Source organism: Drosophila hydei, unplaced genomic scaffold (genome assembly GCF_003285905.1).
Source record: "Drosophila hydei strain 15085-1641.00,03,60 unplaced genomic scaffold, DhydRS2 tig00000063-arrow-pilon, whole genome shotgun sequence".
Taxonomy (NCBI): Eukaryota; Metazoa; Arthropoda; class Insecta; order Diptera; family Drosophilidae; genus Drosophila; species Drosophila hydei.
The window spans coordinates 5969475-5985435 of NW_022045657.1; the positions used below are offsets into that span (position 1 = coordinate 5969475).

Below are 15961 nucleotides of genomic sequence, written 5' to 3' on the forward strand. Positions count from 1 at the left end.
CCGTCCAGTGGGGCAATTTGTCAGCCAGTGCTCAGTTCTGTGTTTTAATACGTTCACTTAAAGTTGTAGCTGCAGCAGCAACTGCTGTTGTTGCTGCCCCAAACGCATTTTCCATCCGGAATGTGAAAAAAAGCAAGAAAAATAAAAAGCCAGCCACAGCCAATTAGAGGCAACCAAAGCGCAGAAACCACTTCAAAGTATGCGCGAAAAGCAGAGCCTGCAAAGTAAGCAACGCAAAGGAGCGTTGCAAAGAAGAGAGCCAATGGCAAAGTAACACACCGACCGACAAATACTCTACTACGCTCGTCAAAGGCTGACGTCACATAATTATCCCACTCCAAGCATGACAACGTGAACAACAAACTGAAATTTAAACAGTATTCAAGCAGCTAATGTGGGATAGTTGAATAGGTAATGTAAGAGCAGAGCAAGGCGCGTTCAGTGCTCGCAGCTCTGTGACAATACCCACTACAATATAATAGAGGTGCTTCGGTCATTGGCTTAACGACTTACGAGGTCAGAAAGTTAAATTTAATCTCTTCAAGCTGGCGGGTTAAATGGCTTTTAGCTGTGGCTGCTTTTCGCTGAACTTTGTCAGCTCTACAAAGTGTGGCTACAGATATATTTAGAGGATATAAGTGCCAATTAAACGAAAGATTCAATCGAAGCCCTCCCGTTTAGTGCTTCATCTCTAATTAGTGACGTTGTCCACCTCGCGCTGTGTGGCTTTCTCTCTGCCTTTCTAACTCTTTATTTATCTCTTTATTTCTCTCTCTATCTCTCCCTCTCTCTATCTATATCTCGCTCTATTTCATTCTATCTCTCTCTCTCTCAATCACTCTATTTCTTTCTATCTCCCTCTCTCACTCAATCTCCTCTTCTTTCTCTCTTTCTCTCTCCCTCCCTCACTCCCTCCCCCCTCACTCCATGAAGTGCTTACGAACACTGTAACTAAACTGAATTATTTTCAAGCTGAATACGGAGAACGCCAAATGGTTGGCTGAAACAAATGGGAACTGAGAAAAAGAAATGCATTAAGAAACTGCAGCAGCAGCAGTTGCAGCCACATCTCCAACAACAAGAACTGGAACAAGCTCGTTGCATAAATTTGGCGTGAACATCACAAGTAGACAGTAACAGACAGCTAGCTGCATAGCTAACTATATGACTAACTGGCTGGCTGGCTAACTATCTGTCTGACTGTCCGACTGTCTGACTGCCTGACTGACAGGCTATTTGCTGCTTAACTGGATTAAGATGCTCGCTGCAGATGTAAGCTTAAGCCGTAAGTGAATTGCGAGCACGTGTTAAGCACTGCATAAATAATAAAATTAGCAGCTGCCAGGACAACGGTGCGTATGAATGCGCAATCGGTTCCACATTGTGGGCGTGGCATTGCCTTTAAGCTGTCCTACTTTCGAAAAATTGTCAGAGCATGCAAATAATACAATTTTTATTTCGACTGCCTCAAATTTTTGCGCATTTTTTTGCGCAGACATTTTGCTGTCCTCCAACTCGCATTCGGCACGAAATAAAATGCATTACGATGCGGCATCAGCAAGTGGGCGTGGCATGCATGACTGGTTGCCGCCTGCTGCCTGACTGTCAGTCAAGTCTGTCGTGTTGCACGCATATGCAAAATGCATGTGTTGGCATCAAAGTCCAGGCGCAACTTCATCATCGCATTCAGCTGAGGCAACGTCATCAGCAGCTACAGTGTGTGGAAATTAGCGAGACGTAACAGCGCCATGGATGCGTATTGCAGCTGTTGCTAGTGGCTGTTGCCTTTATGACAAATGGTAATTTAAATTTGGCTTTTGTTGCCACACAGAGCTTAAATCGCACAGAATATGACTGCGTGTCGCATGTCCTTGTGTATGTGTGTGTGTGTTCGTGTGTGTCTGGGTGTGCGCACATAAAGCCACTTATGTTGCTACAAAATAATTTGTGGTTTTAATTAGAAAACTTATTGCAGCTCTTTGTCAGCTTATACACTGAATTTTGTATTTTTCAACAAGTATACATGTGTCTATATTTCTGCTTATACGCCTGCTGTGTGTGTGTGTGTATGTGTGTGTGGCTCTTTGAACCTGCTTGTTATGCCACACACATTTTAGAGAATTCTAACTACTTCGGCGCATAAATATGCAATGCTCTTGCTAATCGTTTGGGGCATATGCGGCGTATGCGTATTGCATGAGCGCCTTGTGCATTGTGCATTGGTTGTGGGGAAGTGTGGATGTGTGGGGGTGTGTGTTGTCTAGTTGTCTGTTGCTGTGGCAACTTGGATTTTCCTGCATTTCAACAAGAATCAATGCTATGCAGCTAATTCAGTCAGCTTTGTCCCGGATGAGGCCTGCCCATAAAAGTAGGCAACGTTTTTAGCACTTTTGGGCAAGCTGAGTGCATTTGGGTCGAGAGATGATTTTGAATTATGTACACAGTTTCAGAACATGCAAATACATGCAAGCCGTACTCACCATATCGTCTGCATTTAGAGCACTTGGGTACACCACGTCCTAATCACGGAATACTTGAAGTTTCTGCAAAGATACAAACAGCAAATTTAACTCAATAGATCACGTTTGCCAACTGCAGAGGAAGCTTGAAGTTGTTATTTGCAAAGCAGCAGGTAACTATAACAGCAGTCAATAGAAACTTTAGTGCAACATTTGCTGTGCAGCTCACAGCTGAAGTTAAATTGCCAGTCGGACTCGTGTCAAAGGCGTGCGTACAGGAAAGTAAATAAAAGCCAAGCGTCAAATCAATTTCAAAGCGAAAGAGACTTAAATAACGACAGCAAAGCATGCGGCCAAATAGATAAAAAAAAAATACACACACACAGATAGACACATGTGGCCTCAAGGAACTGGAGTTTGAGTCAAGCGAGGGACAAGTGAAGCCGCAAACAAATTGTAAAAATGTTGAGCAGGTTGCGAACGCTGTGCGTGCAGCGGCTATCTGGTAGCTGGTAGCTGGGAGCTGGGAGCTGGGAGCTGGTAGCGTGGTGCGCCTTCAGACAGCTGCTCGACATTGGCAGCACTTTGAGCTGAAATCCCAGAGCAATTTATCATCTCTATGTTTAAAATTTATTACATTTATTTCATGTTGTTTGCCTTTTCCTTAGCCCGCAATGCCTTTTAACTGTGTTTCCATGTGCCATTTCGTTCAGCCCCTCTGCTGCTATCCAACAACTCCCAGGCAACACTTTAGAACCCATAGTCGAGTGTATATATATATTAGGTGGCAAGTAAAGAGTTTCGCCGCTACCCTACCCACGCCACATGCATTGTCAGCTTGGTACTGAGTTATGGCCCATGCTCCTGGCATCTTATAATTGAATTTATCGCCATGGCTGCATTCATCAACGTCAGGCTGTAGGGCCCTGACTCCGCATCAAATGCCCAACGATCACATTTTCGCATCAGAGATTATGCAATTGCGCATACGCAGTGTTTGACAGACAGTTCAAATTGAAATACCTTAAGCCATGCGCTGCCATCTGCCCCACTCCACAGTCATAGCCACAGCGGTGCCAAATTGCTCTCGATATCAATTTCACTGGCAGAGCTTTTGTTTTGCTCTGGCAGCTATGGCAGCTCTGGCCACAGCTGCAACAAAATCCGATTAGAATGCCATTCCTGACCCGCATTCTGCTTGCCATACCACCCGAAAGGTTTTTGCCGTGTGGCACAAACGAAATTGTTTCAAATTTTTGCTATTTTGGCTTGTTTTCATTTTATTTTTTTTATTATTTCTGAATGTACACACAGCTACGACATCCACTGGCTGCCAAAAATGTTCTCCTCCAGCCCTCAGCCTCTTTCCAGCTATGCAGTGGCAAATCAATAAAGCCCGCATACCGCATGCAGCATTTGTACCCAGCAATAATTATGATAAAACTGCGAATATATTGCCGACAAGCGGTTTCTGTATGCTGTATATTGACCAGCATTCAAATTGGATTCAATTAAACCATGCTAATGGAATCAGAGCCAAGTCAGCAAATTTAATGCAATTCCATCATCAAATTAAATCAATTTCCCTGCTCAAACGGGGCTAGGTAAGAAAAGGTGTGCTGTGGTGTGGGCTGGATGACTGCCCATATACTAGCAGATATAGATTTTCCAATATTTTACAATATTTTTCTACACCGTTGAATGATGCTCACTCTTTGGTTAAAGTCCTAACTGCAGCCTTATTGCGTATTAGCAAATTTATTATCATTTAAATTGAAAAAGTTCTAATATATTAAACTGTATTTCCATTCAAACAAAACGTAGCCATAGACAATAAATTGATAATTGGCTCTAAACAACTAAGCAATGCTCTATTAAGTAAAGGAAATTTTAAGTCTATTAAAACTAAGATATTTAGATAACACAAATTCAAAATAAAAAAAAATTATTATTATTATATTTTAACGTCAAAAAAATATTTTTTTATTCAAAAATAAATGTTGAAATTTTATACAAAAATTTTAAGTTTGTCTTTTCAAATCACTAATAAAAATTTTTAATATTTTGAAATATTTTCTATTAAAAATTGTTAAAGAAAATGAAATTAGCTCGGCTTTTCAGTGCAGCTTTTAAATACAGCTAATTCAATTTCTTCTATTTATTATATCTTGATGCTCCAAATCGATTTTTAATATATACTGAGAGTCATACGTTTATATACTTTATACATAATAAAATTTATTTTAATAATAATATGACTTCATATTCAGTGCCGTGCCCTACAACCAAGCCAAAGTACCCTAGATAAATACCCTTTCTCATATGCTGGCAAATAAATACAAAAGCAAACGCTTCAAGCTGTATTTCCCAGTGCGCGTTAATATTGACAATATATGTTTGAATAACGTTTATAATTAATAATCAACTGTTTGGATATTCAGGAAACAGAATAAATTTCAATACGTTAGGCGATTTGCTAGAGTCAAGGGAATCGAGTACATACACACAGATAAATGTACATGAATACATATATATAGAAGAGGCAAACTATAATATCTATAAAGGTAAATTCTGAATTCGATGTGACAATTAGGAAAAATTAAAGTCAACGTATATAACTAAATATTACTAAAATCTAATTTCTAAATTAAAAATAAATAATATTAAATATTTATATACTAAATACTGATCAAAACCAAATGTTGAAATAAAAATAATATTATTTCTTTCATATTAAACTTAACCAATACTTGAAATTATAATAATGACAGTTTTCTCTCAGTTTCTCTCAACAGTATTGCAGCACACTACACTTTGATCTATAGTACAGATCCCGTTGATAGAATTTAGAAACTGTGCGTAAATAGATTCCCCTAATATCAATAAAAATCAATCTCTTCATTTTTATACCCTGAAAAGAATTCATTGGAAAGCTTGAGGTCAAATGTATCTAACAGACAGAAGCAGGCGTGGCATACGCCATAAAGGCTGCAGAGATGGGACGATGTAGTCATGTTACAAAAGCCAGAGAGTTAAAGTTTTAAAAGCATCCAATAATCTATGGGACTTGGATGCCTCTCCTATTCCCCTTTCCCCAAATTCTTAAATAGCGTATACTAGAGACTTGTGCTTTGGTAGATAAAGACATGTTGATATAACACTTTGAAATCTTAATTAAGAAAGTTCAACTGAATGAGAAGTTATTCGACAACACAACCTATTAGATCACTCTTACTTAATGAACATTCTATATCAACTAAAGGAAAAAGAATATTGAGAGATGAGATCAAAAATCGAATTGCTTTACAAAACTGAGTATCAAACATGCGCTTATAAGAACTAAAGCTAAGCAAGTTTTGTCTATGATGTCCCCAGCTAAATGAGATTCTAGCACAGTAAAATTTAAGATAAAAATTTTTTATTTTCGCTGTAGCGTAATGTGATCTACGCCTATCTTCGATGAGGTTACAAGAGAGAGGAGAGTTTCTTGACATCTTACTTGTAATGATGGTACAAGATGGGGCTTATAACGATAGTTACAGAACGTTATCGATAATATCGATAGTATTAATTTCGTTAGTAACGAGTTGTAAAGAACTACTCGTTAACTTTCACACTTTTTAGTAGATATTTGCATACAAGGAAAAAGAATATCAATTTTTATGAGTTAAAACTCAAATGAAATGTGAGCGATGAAATTAAAAATCGAATTACTTTACAAACTGAGTATCAAACATGCGCTTAAATCAATTACGTCTGTCAATTGCATCTGTTAGTTGCATGTGTCTGTTGCAGTAATTGCAATTGCAGTTGACCAATAGAGCTGACAGCAACTCGAATCGATGAATGCTGCTTTAATGAGAGCAATTAGCCGATGGTAGACGACACTTGTGTGAAAAGTGAATGGGAATGAGTGCGTGTGTGCTATGGACAGGAGTGTGAACCATGGACGCTTGATGCTGCAGTTGGCTGTGCTGACAGCAGCTGTCGGGATATAAACAGCATGGTGATATCCTTGACATGCAGCATAATCCATTTTCATGGCATGCCGTTTGTGTGCGCTGCCACAGGCTCAAATTGAAAAACTGAAAGACCGACTGTGGAAATCCATGCTCACACAGCCGCGCACACATTTGATGTATGGCTACAGTTGGGCGTAGGCAACATAAATTATCAAAGTGCAAGTTGCAAATTGTTCGGCCTTCGGTCTCGACGGCACCAGGAGCTAAGCCACCAAATGTGCACATAATTCCAAATTTATTAGAAATTTACGTGCCGTATTACATGATGCATGTGCTAGACGGGATACACGAGAGCTGGCAACAAAGAGCTGAAGTCTTGGCTAACGAATGTACAGAGACCGGAACGAAGACCGTCTCAGGTATCCATGGCACGTGTGGGCCGTGTGTGTCACATGCAAAGAAGGTCACTTACTACACATACACACACACGCACACACACACAAGTGCATTATCAGTGCATGTTAGCTCGTCGAATTGAAACCAACGCCTCAGCCTTGCAGTTGCCTTTGTGTAAAATTCGTGACGCTGCTGCTGGGCATGCTGTGTCCACTGCCCCGTCCCGCCCCCAACCACAGCCACGCCCCATCATGCTGCTTAGCTCGTTCCGATTAAATGCCTCATTGCCTGGCATTTCAAATGCAGCCAACGACGCCGCAAACTCAAAGAGGAGCTGCTTTGCCACAGCAGGCGGCGCTTGCTTAGCTCGTTGAGAAGCCACCAAAAGCGACACCACCCAGAAGAATGTGATGCATTTGCTACGCTTGGCCTTTGTGCCGTAGAGCTGTTATCCTGCTGCTGCTGCTGCTGCTGCTGTTGCTGTTGTGTCCTGCAGAGCCTTACGTTACTTGTGTACCAACAATATCGTACCTGAGCTTTACTATCCCCGACATTGTCGCTGTCGCCTGGTCTCAACTTTTGTTGTTGTTTCTCTTGTTGCGGACCTGGCAACAGCATTAGCCACACAGTCAAAGGATATTACGTAAAAGTTGTAAAAGTGATTGGCACAGGACGTTGCACAAAGTCAACGATATCCCGGCTCCTGTTGACGTGATATTAAAAAGCAAATCAAATTTCAGTTTTACAATAAAAGTGTTAAGCGACCCAGCTAATGCTTCCTCCTACTCTGCTTGAAACCCAAGTTGATGCCTTGAGAGGCTTTGAATTAAAAAAAATAACTTTAATATTAAAGTGTTTGGCTAAAGTTTTTTCGAACTTAAGTCCCTCATTTGCTATGGTCCCTTAAACTAACCACAAAGTCTATAGTGAACGTATATATTATCTGTTCGGCTAATCACTTGCGAATTGGCCGGGTATAACAGAGTTGTGTCAAATTAAATAAATTTAAATTATAATTCAAGTCGATTTCTATCTTGAACCCAAAGAAAAGAGGAATTCTGTGCAAAATGGCTGTGTGTAAACATATGCAACACGCAAAAGTAGGCGTGGCAGACCCCATAAAGTATATATAATTTTGATCAGGACGACAAGCTAAGTCGATAAAAACATTTCTGTCGATCCGTGCGTCTTTACTTCGTTCATATGAAGGGGAACTTTAAAACTACAAAAGCTAGATACTTTTGAAGTATATTTATATTCCTGTAGTATGAGCTATTCATTTTTTTATAACTTTTCCCAATTCCATATAGTTAAAGAACGATAATTTGATTTTGTTTTTTTTTTAGCGAAGCTTGAATAACATAAAACCTGGACACTTAAAACTTACTTTATATGCCTCTGTAATGAACAGATAAATTTTGTAAATTTCGGATTTTAGATATTTTCTTCGCTTCCCTATAAATGAAATACTTCAAATACTTGTAATTGTACTTGCCGAATACACATCTCAGGATGTGTTATTATTTCATCAAAATAAAACAAAAGAATAAAATTCAATAATTTGTTTTCCACAGTAAAGCCACAAGCGCAGTCTAAGCGCAGTCTAAGCGCAGCCCAAGCGTAGCCTTAGCGCAAGCAAAGCGCAGCCCAAGCGCAGCCTAAGCGAAGCCCACTCGCAGCCCAAGCGTAGCCTTAGCGCAAGCAAAGCGCAGCCCAAGCGCAGCCCAAGCGCAGTCCCTACATCTACTGTGCTGTAAGCAGAGCGCGTGCTTTTGTATGCGTGTGTGTGAAAGTGCTTTTTGCTATGAACGTATAAGAGATACGTAGAATAATTGGAATATTAGCACTTTGCAGAGTTCAGGGTAGCTGCAAGTCGGGTGCTCCCGACTAGAGCACTTTCGCTTGTTTCATTATAAAATACATGCATATCATATCACTTAAAACAAATCAAGTTAATTAATTAGAAAAACTATTTACAATCTGAAAGAGAGTTTAAAACAATGCAACGATATTTCATAATTTCTTTATGTTGGCTTATCAAAACGGGACAAAGACAAAGAGAGAGGGGGAGAGAGAGAAAGAGAGGAAAAGGGGGACGATTCGTAAACCCGAAACGTTTTATTGTTATTCTGATTCAGGGTGCTGCAATCTGTGTGGTTATTCAATAAGAACGTGCCCTGCAGTCATGTAGTTTGCGTTCCTCACGCCCATAGAGCTTTTGTTGTCCTTTGAGGGGCGTGTCCTGCATTCAGATCAGTTGATTAGTGCAGCAAACAAAGGCTGTCTTGCACACATTGTAAGTGTAAGCTATGAGAATGACAAATGCCTGGAGGACTAGGCAGAGCAGTGATAGCAAAATCCAATGCCAGTGAACATTCAAACAAAGACTCACACACATACATGCATACATATACATATATATATATATATTTATAAAGGACTGATATTGAGGACAGCAGAGGAGCTGGAGCTCTGGGCTGCTGCTTAATGCATAGCTGCTGCAAATGGAAAGCAAATGAAACTGAATTGTATTTTCAGACAGTTTCAGCTGTGGCGCCTTGTCTGCTTTCACAGCTTTCTCTATTGATTCTAGCCGCTGCGCATAACCCAGGCAATTAGCCAAGATGCACGCACAGACACACGCCCCCACATCCCCATTCTCATACTTACATTTATGCTCGTGGCATCGCATGGCATTTGCTGTTTCACTTTGGCCATGTCCTTGCCAGCGCTACATTTTCAGTTAATTGCTTCAGTGCTACCAAAAAGGAAAAAGTGCACCCAGAAAAAACGTCTTTTGTTCCAATGTTGAAATTGGTGCCTGCAACGAAATGGAAAAAGAGAGAGACAGCTTGAAAAATGTGAGTTGAGATAAACGAAGTAGACCAACTGCTGCCAGCCAACTCGAGTTGGATGCAAATGCAAATTGGCGCCGCACAAAAGGCAATGTCTGCCAGCGATCCTTGATGATGAAGCTGCTGCTGTTGCCGTTACTGCTGTTGCTGCTGCTGTTGCTGTTCTCAATCCTCAATCCTTTGCCAGGGATAATATAATTTTTGCAAATTTTATGTGTTTGCCAACACGTTGCAATACTCGTATACATTTGTAACTGACATCAAAATAAATATTTGGATGCACGCTCGTATATATTTACATATAGAGGAGCCAGCACATAGCCATGATTCGTATTACGTCTGTTAGCCTTCAGGCTAACTAGCTGGTCAATTATGCTGCTCACGTAACAGAGCCTCCATAATTGCCGAAAGACTATGCAAATTGCGGCCAGCCGCAAAGTATGCAACACAAACATAGACAACGGTACAGCAACTGGAGGAATGAAACTCGCATATCAATGGAATTAATTGGGAATAGGCAGAGAGACAAAGACGAGAAGGCCACAGAAAGACAAAGCGCAGCGCGTATCAATCTCCACACACACAGAAACACACACGTGCGACTAAATTACAACCAATTTTTATTGCTACGAAAACAAAGGCGCAGCATATTATCTGAGCAGCAGCAGCAGCAGCAACAACAACAGTGACAGCAATCAATGGCAACATGGCAACAAAATGGCCGCACGCAGCATAGGCGACACGGGGCGTGGCTGGCGCTGGGCTGACGTCTGCAAGTTCTACTAACAATAAATGATAAAGCATAAATTCGCACACCCCACACACACACACACACACATACACATGTGTGTACCATATCGTTAAAAGTCAATTGTAAACTTATGCGCCTGAAGGCATAGCAGAACTACTCACCCACACACGCACCCACACACACGCATAAGCTGAGAGTAGGCTGAACGTGTTATGTGACGGCTGTAGCTGTTCGAATCATAATGCCGCCTTATCAGCACCATTTAAATCAGCGCCGCAAACGGCTGAGACGCAGGCGGTGGCTCTGCTGATGCAGTAAAAGAAACCACTGAAGCGTCAGTTGGATAAAAGTTACATTGACATTGCCAAAAATATAAAAAAATACCAGCATTGGCTGCGCCAATGAGGAACTGCACCCACACACTCACACCCACACAAGCACACACACACACTGCGAGCAAACGAAGCGTAAGAGCAGCTACAGACAGAGAGAAGAAAAAGAAAAGGAAGAGAGAGCGCGCTTGCGCCGCTCGCCATATTGTATAAGAGCGCCGGCAGAAAGAGCTCAACGAGTCCAGCATGACGCGCGTTGGTCTATGGTGCTGCCGCTACCGCTGCCGCTGCCTCTGTCGCTGCCTTTCGCTGCTCTTTCTGTCAGTCAACAGCGCCCTTTCATTTGTTGTTGCTTCATTTTTTTTCGTTTCACCTTTTACCAATTCGCTTGGCATGTTTACGCTTTGCCGCATTTGTCGCTGCGAATTTGTATTTAATTGTGAAGCCCACAAAATTATTCTGCTGCTTATTCACTTTGATTATTATAAACAATCTGAATTTCTTTGAAGTTCGCTTGGTTTATGTATATTGGACTTTGCTTTTTTAATGTTGTTTTCCGTTTTTTTTTTTTTTGCAGACACCGCTTAATGACGTAACAATTATCTTGGCTCATCGCTGTAGGCCACCTTACGGCACTCTCGGGTGCGCTTCTGTGGCCGAAGACCACAATTGAGTTGCCACACAGCACAATAAAGCTGCTCGTTTGTTGTGAGCAGCGTCATTTTCTGACATTTAATTAAAAAAGTACCAAAGTATCCTAGCCCTAAACAACTCCGTTTGTAAATGTACACATACATATACGTATGGATACATAGGTATATTATATATATATGACTTACATACATAGATATGCGAAATTGTCATATCGCCTTTGGCTCTGCATCCTGCATCCTGCAACGTACAACTTCTGGCCCTCCTGCTGTTGCTAAACGTTTTGCAAATAACTATTTTTTATTCATAAACAAGCAACTACACACAAAACGTGGCACACTCTAAGCGACCACTTAAGTGTGTTGCCCCAACAACAACAATGACAACGACTCTGCCACAGCTGCAGCCACCCACAGCACCCACCCACACACACACACACACACGGCAGCTGGTTGCGTCCAGTGCTGCACAAGTGGAGCGCATGAATGGATGAATGAATGACAGTAGCGCCGCTGGTAGCATGAGTGGGCGTGGCCGCTGCTTAGCCAGTGCCCCCATTGTTAAATGCGACTGCTGTCATTACTCGACATGGTCGACTGTTGTTGTTGTTGTTGTTGTTGCTGCTGCTGTCATTTTCATCTAAGTGCACACCAAGTACGCTCCAAAAGCGACCAGGTTTTTGTTTGTGTATGTGTTGCTGTGGGTTTATATACCCTGCAATGCAAAGCGAAATGGGTATATTGAAGCTGTAAAGAAGCAAATCAATTCTTGACCTACAGCAACAAATATCATCTCGAATGCATGAGAACCTGATGACGAGTTAGCCGTGAGAACGGACTGCAGGGTATCTGCTAGTCGGCCACAGTCTGGAATGGGGTACACCTATTGTTTTCAGTGTAATTGTGTGAGTGCGCTGCGCTTGTTGCTCTCGTTCGGCTCCCTGTGGTTCTCGTTGTTGTTGTTGTCACTGTAAATGTTGTTGTTGTTGTTGCTGCTGCTGCTGCTGTTGTTGTTGTTGTTGTTTTCCTTTTCTTTTATTGTGCACCATTTGTGTATTATTTTTGCATAGCCCACTGTGTGGGCGTGAGGGCCTTTTGTGCCTTTGGGCAATGGGGCAACAGTCCACATAGTTAAAATTGCGAATACTTTTCATTGTTTTTGCTGATGTTGTGGCAGCGACAGCTGCACATGACTATCAAATGTAACAATGTGTCCGTCATTTGCAGGCAATTGTTATCTCAGTATTTAATATTTGCAGAGCCAAAGTCACAATTGCAATTTCCATGAGTTGTTGCTGCATCTGTCCAAATACAAGATATTGCGGCCCACTTGTAGGCGCAACGTGGCGAATGCTTGACGCTTAACTGCTTCAAATAATATTTGAGGCAGCAACAGAAGCAGCAATATATTTGTAATTAAGAAAGTTTTGCCAGAAAAGCACTTGAATGAAATTTTAATTTATTTCTAAACAGTGCTTGGGTTGTGGCATTGTCATTGCCATTGCCATTATTGCCACAGACGAGGCAACAACAGCAATCGCAATCGCAATCGAGTCAAGACACAAAACTTTTCCAAGCGTTGACAGAGATGAAAACAAACGGACAAAACGGACAGACAAACTGTCTAAATGACTGACTGACGGATTTACTGGAGTGCTAGAAAATCCATTAAGTATTCAACCTTATCACAGTCATTAATGGGCGTGAGTCGCCCACTTCCTATTGTGCACTCGTTGCCACGGGCGGCACTTAAGAAAGCGCCTCCAGGATGCATTTGGCCAATTATGTTGGCCCTTGAAATGCTTAAGTTATCGACACGATATGCGGTAATTAGCCCAGCTAAATGAGAGCCTCCACACGAACGCCTGCTTCCAGCTCCATGCTAATAGCTCTAGGCCTAGACGATAGCAACAGTGAAGGCAGGCACAACTACCCTTGCCCTAGTTGCAGAATTATGTGAAACCAAATGAGTGGATTTTGGCTAAAGTTCTAGTATACATATAATAGTTGTTATAATCATGCTGACATACTTTTAAAACTTTAAATAAACTCGAGTACATTCTTATAGAGTTGCCTAAGTCAGTAAATTATAATAGTATATAGTCAGTTCTTATAATATATATCTGAATAATAATGATGAATATATCTATTTATTCTTGTTTATCTTTGATAAGTTTAAAAGTATCAAATCTATTTGAAAACTTGAGAATCGAATATTCGAAATTCATGAATTCATGAATAGTTGACTAATACTATAAACATAAAGTCTGAGACATATACATAACTCACCTATATCTATCTAATTCGATGAAAATGTATTTCGCTTCAGCTGTACCATTTACAAAATCGCTTCAATTGAATAAAATAAATACAAAAAGAGCTACTCAAGTGTATCTCTTATTCGGCTATAACGTGCTTTATTCTCTTAATTTGTATTGCTTATTATCGCGATTTTAGACAAGGTAAAAACGCACCCCACAATCGCGATCAGTCGTTCGACCTGTAAAGACGTGAATTCGAACAGCCTTCGCTTAAGCTCTACTGCTGCAGAGTTCTAAAAATAGAACTTTGCGGTGCATTCTTCAACGCAACAGCAACAAAAACCGCACACGCAGCGTTTTCTTATCGCTTGCTTCCGCGTAACTCAATTGCTTTAATTGCAATTTACGAAATTTCGTCGCTTGGCGCGAGTGCGCCTGCACTCAAAAGCACAATCCGCGATGACATCTAATGTCAATGACCGCGCTACAGCTGTAAAGGTAAATGCAGAAATGCAAGCCCAGCTTAACGTTGTGATGGCAAATAGGCAAGCCTCCATCATGCCAATAAACTCAAAAATAGATATCGCCTCCGTGCAAGGCATCACTAACAACAAAAACACGAAACGTAAACAGCCAAATTCACCAAAAACCATCAAGAAAAGGCTCATCTTCGACGAACCAAGCACCAGCAATGCAGCATTAATATCAGAAAATCGATTTTCACTGCTCGTAGAAGAAGATGAAGACTACAGCGAATCACCTGTAGCTCCAGAAGCCCCAGTATTGACCGACCAGCAAACTACACCGAAACCTCGTCCGCCCCCCATATGGTGTCCAAACATCAAGTCTGTGGCCCTACTTCAACAGATAATAGATAAAGTAATTGATGCTAAATCATACGTAATTAAGCCAAAGAAGAATAACATAGGTGTATTAACCCAATGCAGTGAGGACTATCGCAGAGTTATAGACCACTTTACTAAGCTGGAATTGGAGTTCCACTGCTACCAGCTTAAGGAGGACAAACCATATAGAGTCGTGTTCAAAGGGCTTCACTCCAGCACTGATACAACACTAATTAAAAAGGAATTGGAAACCAAAGGCCACACAATTACAAATGTGCACAACCCACTGAGCCGTATGGACAAAACACCGCTAAATATATTTTTTGTTGACGTGGCTCAGGCCCCCAACAACAAAGAAATTTTGGACATTCGAGTTGTCTGCAGGCAACGCTGCACAGTGGAACTGCCAAGAAGATACAACGACCTGACACAATGCCATCGCTGTCAAGAATTTGGACACACACAACGCTACTGCCACAAAGCTCCCAGGTGTGTGCGTTGCGCCGGGAAACACGCATCCAAAGACTGCACCCGCGAAAAGGACCAGGCACCAACTTGTGTGCACTGTGAGTTACAGCACCCAGCCAACTATAAGGGCTGCCAAGTATACAAGCGGTTGCGCAAATTGCAATCCCCAGCACAAAAAAGGAGTCCCACACAAACACCGTCTACGGGTCCGAGTACTGCTTCCGAAATTACAAGGCCCCGGAGCATTACCCAAGCCACGAGCTTTGCAACGCCTATTAGTGGTGTTTCTTACGCACAGGCCGCTAGAGGTGGACCGTCAAATAAGAATACCACAAGTGACACTTTGTTCACTGAAATGCTTCAGCAACAACAACGTCAGTTTGACGCAATTAATGCCGAGCTCAAAGCGATGCGAGAAGTACAATCCCAACAAGCAACCATGCTAAACAGTTTAATGGCCATCATAACCAAGCTTGCCTACAAATAATGGCTTTACGTGTGGGTATCTGGAACGCCAATGGCCTGAGAAACAAGACTCAGGAACTGGCTGCGTTTCTCTCACAAGAAAACATAGATATAATGTTAATAACAGAAACTCATGAGTGCCCCACTACACAAATTTTCGGATACGAACACTATCAGGCTCATGGTGAAGGAGCAAACTGCTTTGGTGGATCCTCAATCCTCATACGAGCAACAATACCGCATACACCTTTACTGTCAATTTGCAACGCAACAATGCAGGTCTCAGCCATCACCCTGCCTACGTCTATTGGAGCGATCGAAGTTGCGTCAATTTATCTTCCGCCAAACACTGGTCTGTGTGATCATCACATGGAACAGGTTCTAGGCCAAAGGTTGAATAAGACCCTCATCGGCGGCGACTGGAATGGATGGCACCCATTTTGGGGAAGCAATAGTGCGAATCGTCGCGGAGAAGTCATATTTGAGGCGATTCAAAACTTACAATTCAGCATATTGG

General features: G+C 41.5%; 1 protein-coding gene across 2 annotated transcripts in view; it reads right to left on the reverse strand.

Moving 5' to 3' along the window:
* The window catches only part of LOC111601546 (dorsal-ventral patterning tolloid-like protein 1), a 55297-nt gene that overhangs the window by 34367 nt on the left and 4969 nt on the right, over positions 1 to 15961 (reverse strand). For both annotated transcript variants that reach the window (XM_023318184.2, XM_023318183.2), the window contains exons 3-4: positions 9488 to 9638; positions 2481 to 2543 (exon numbers count right to left, since the gene is read on the reverse strand). The gene's annotated coding sequence lies outside the window, so the exon portion shown is untranslated. The remainder of the gene's footprint in view (positions 1 to 2480; positions 2544 to 9487; positions 9639 to 15961) is intronic.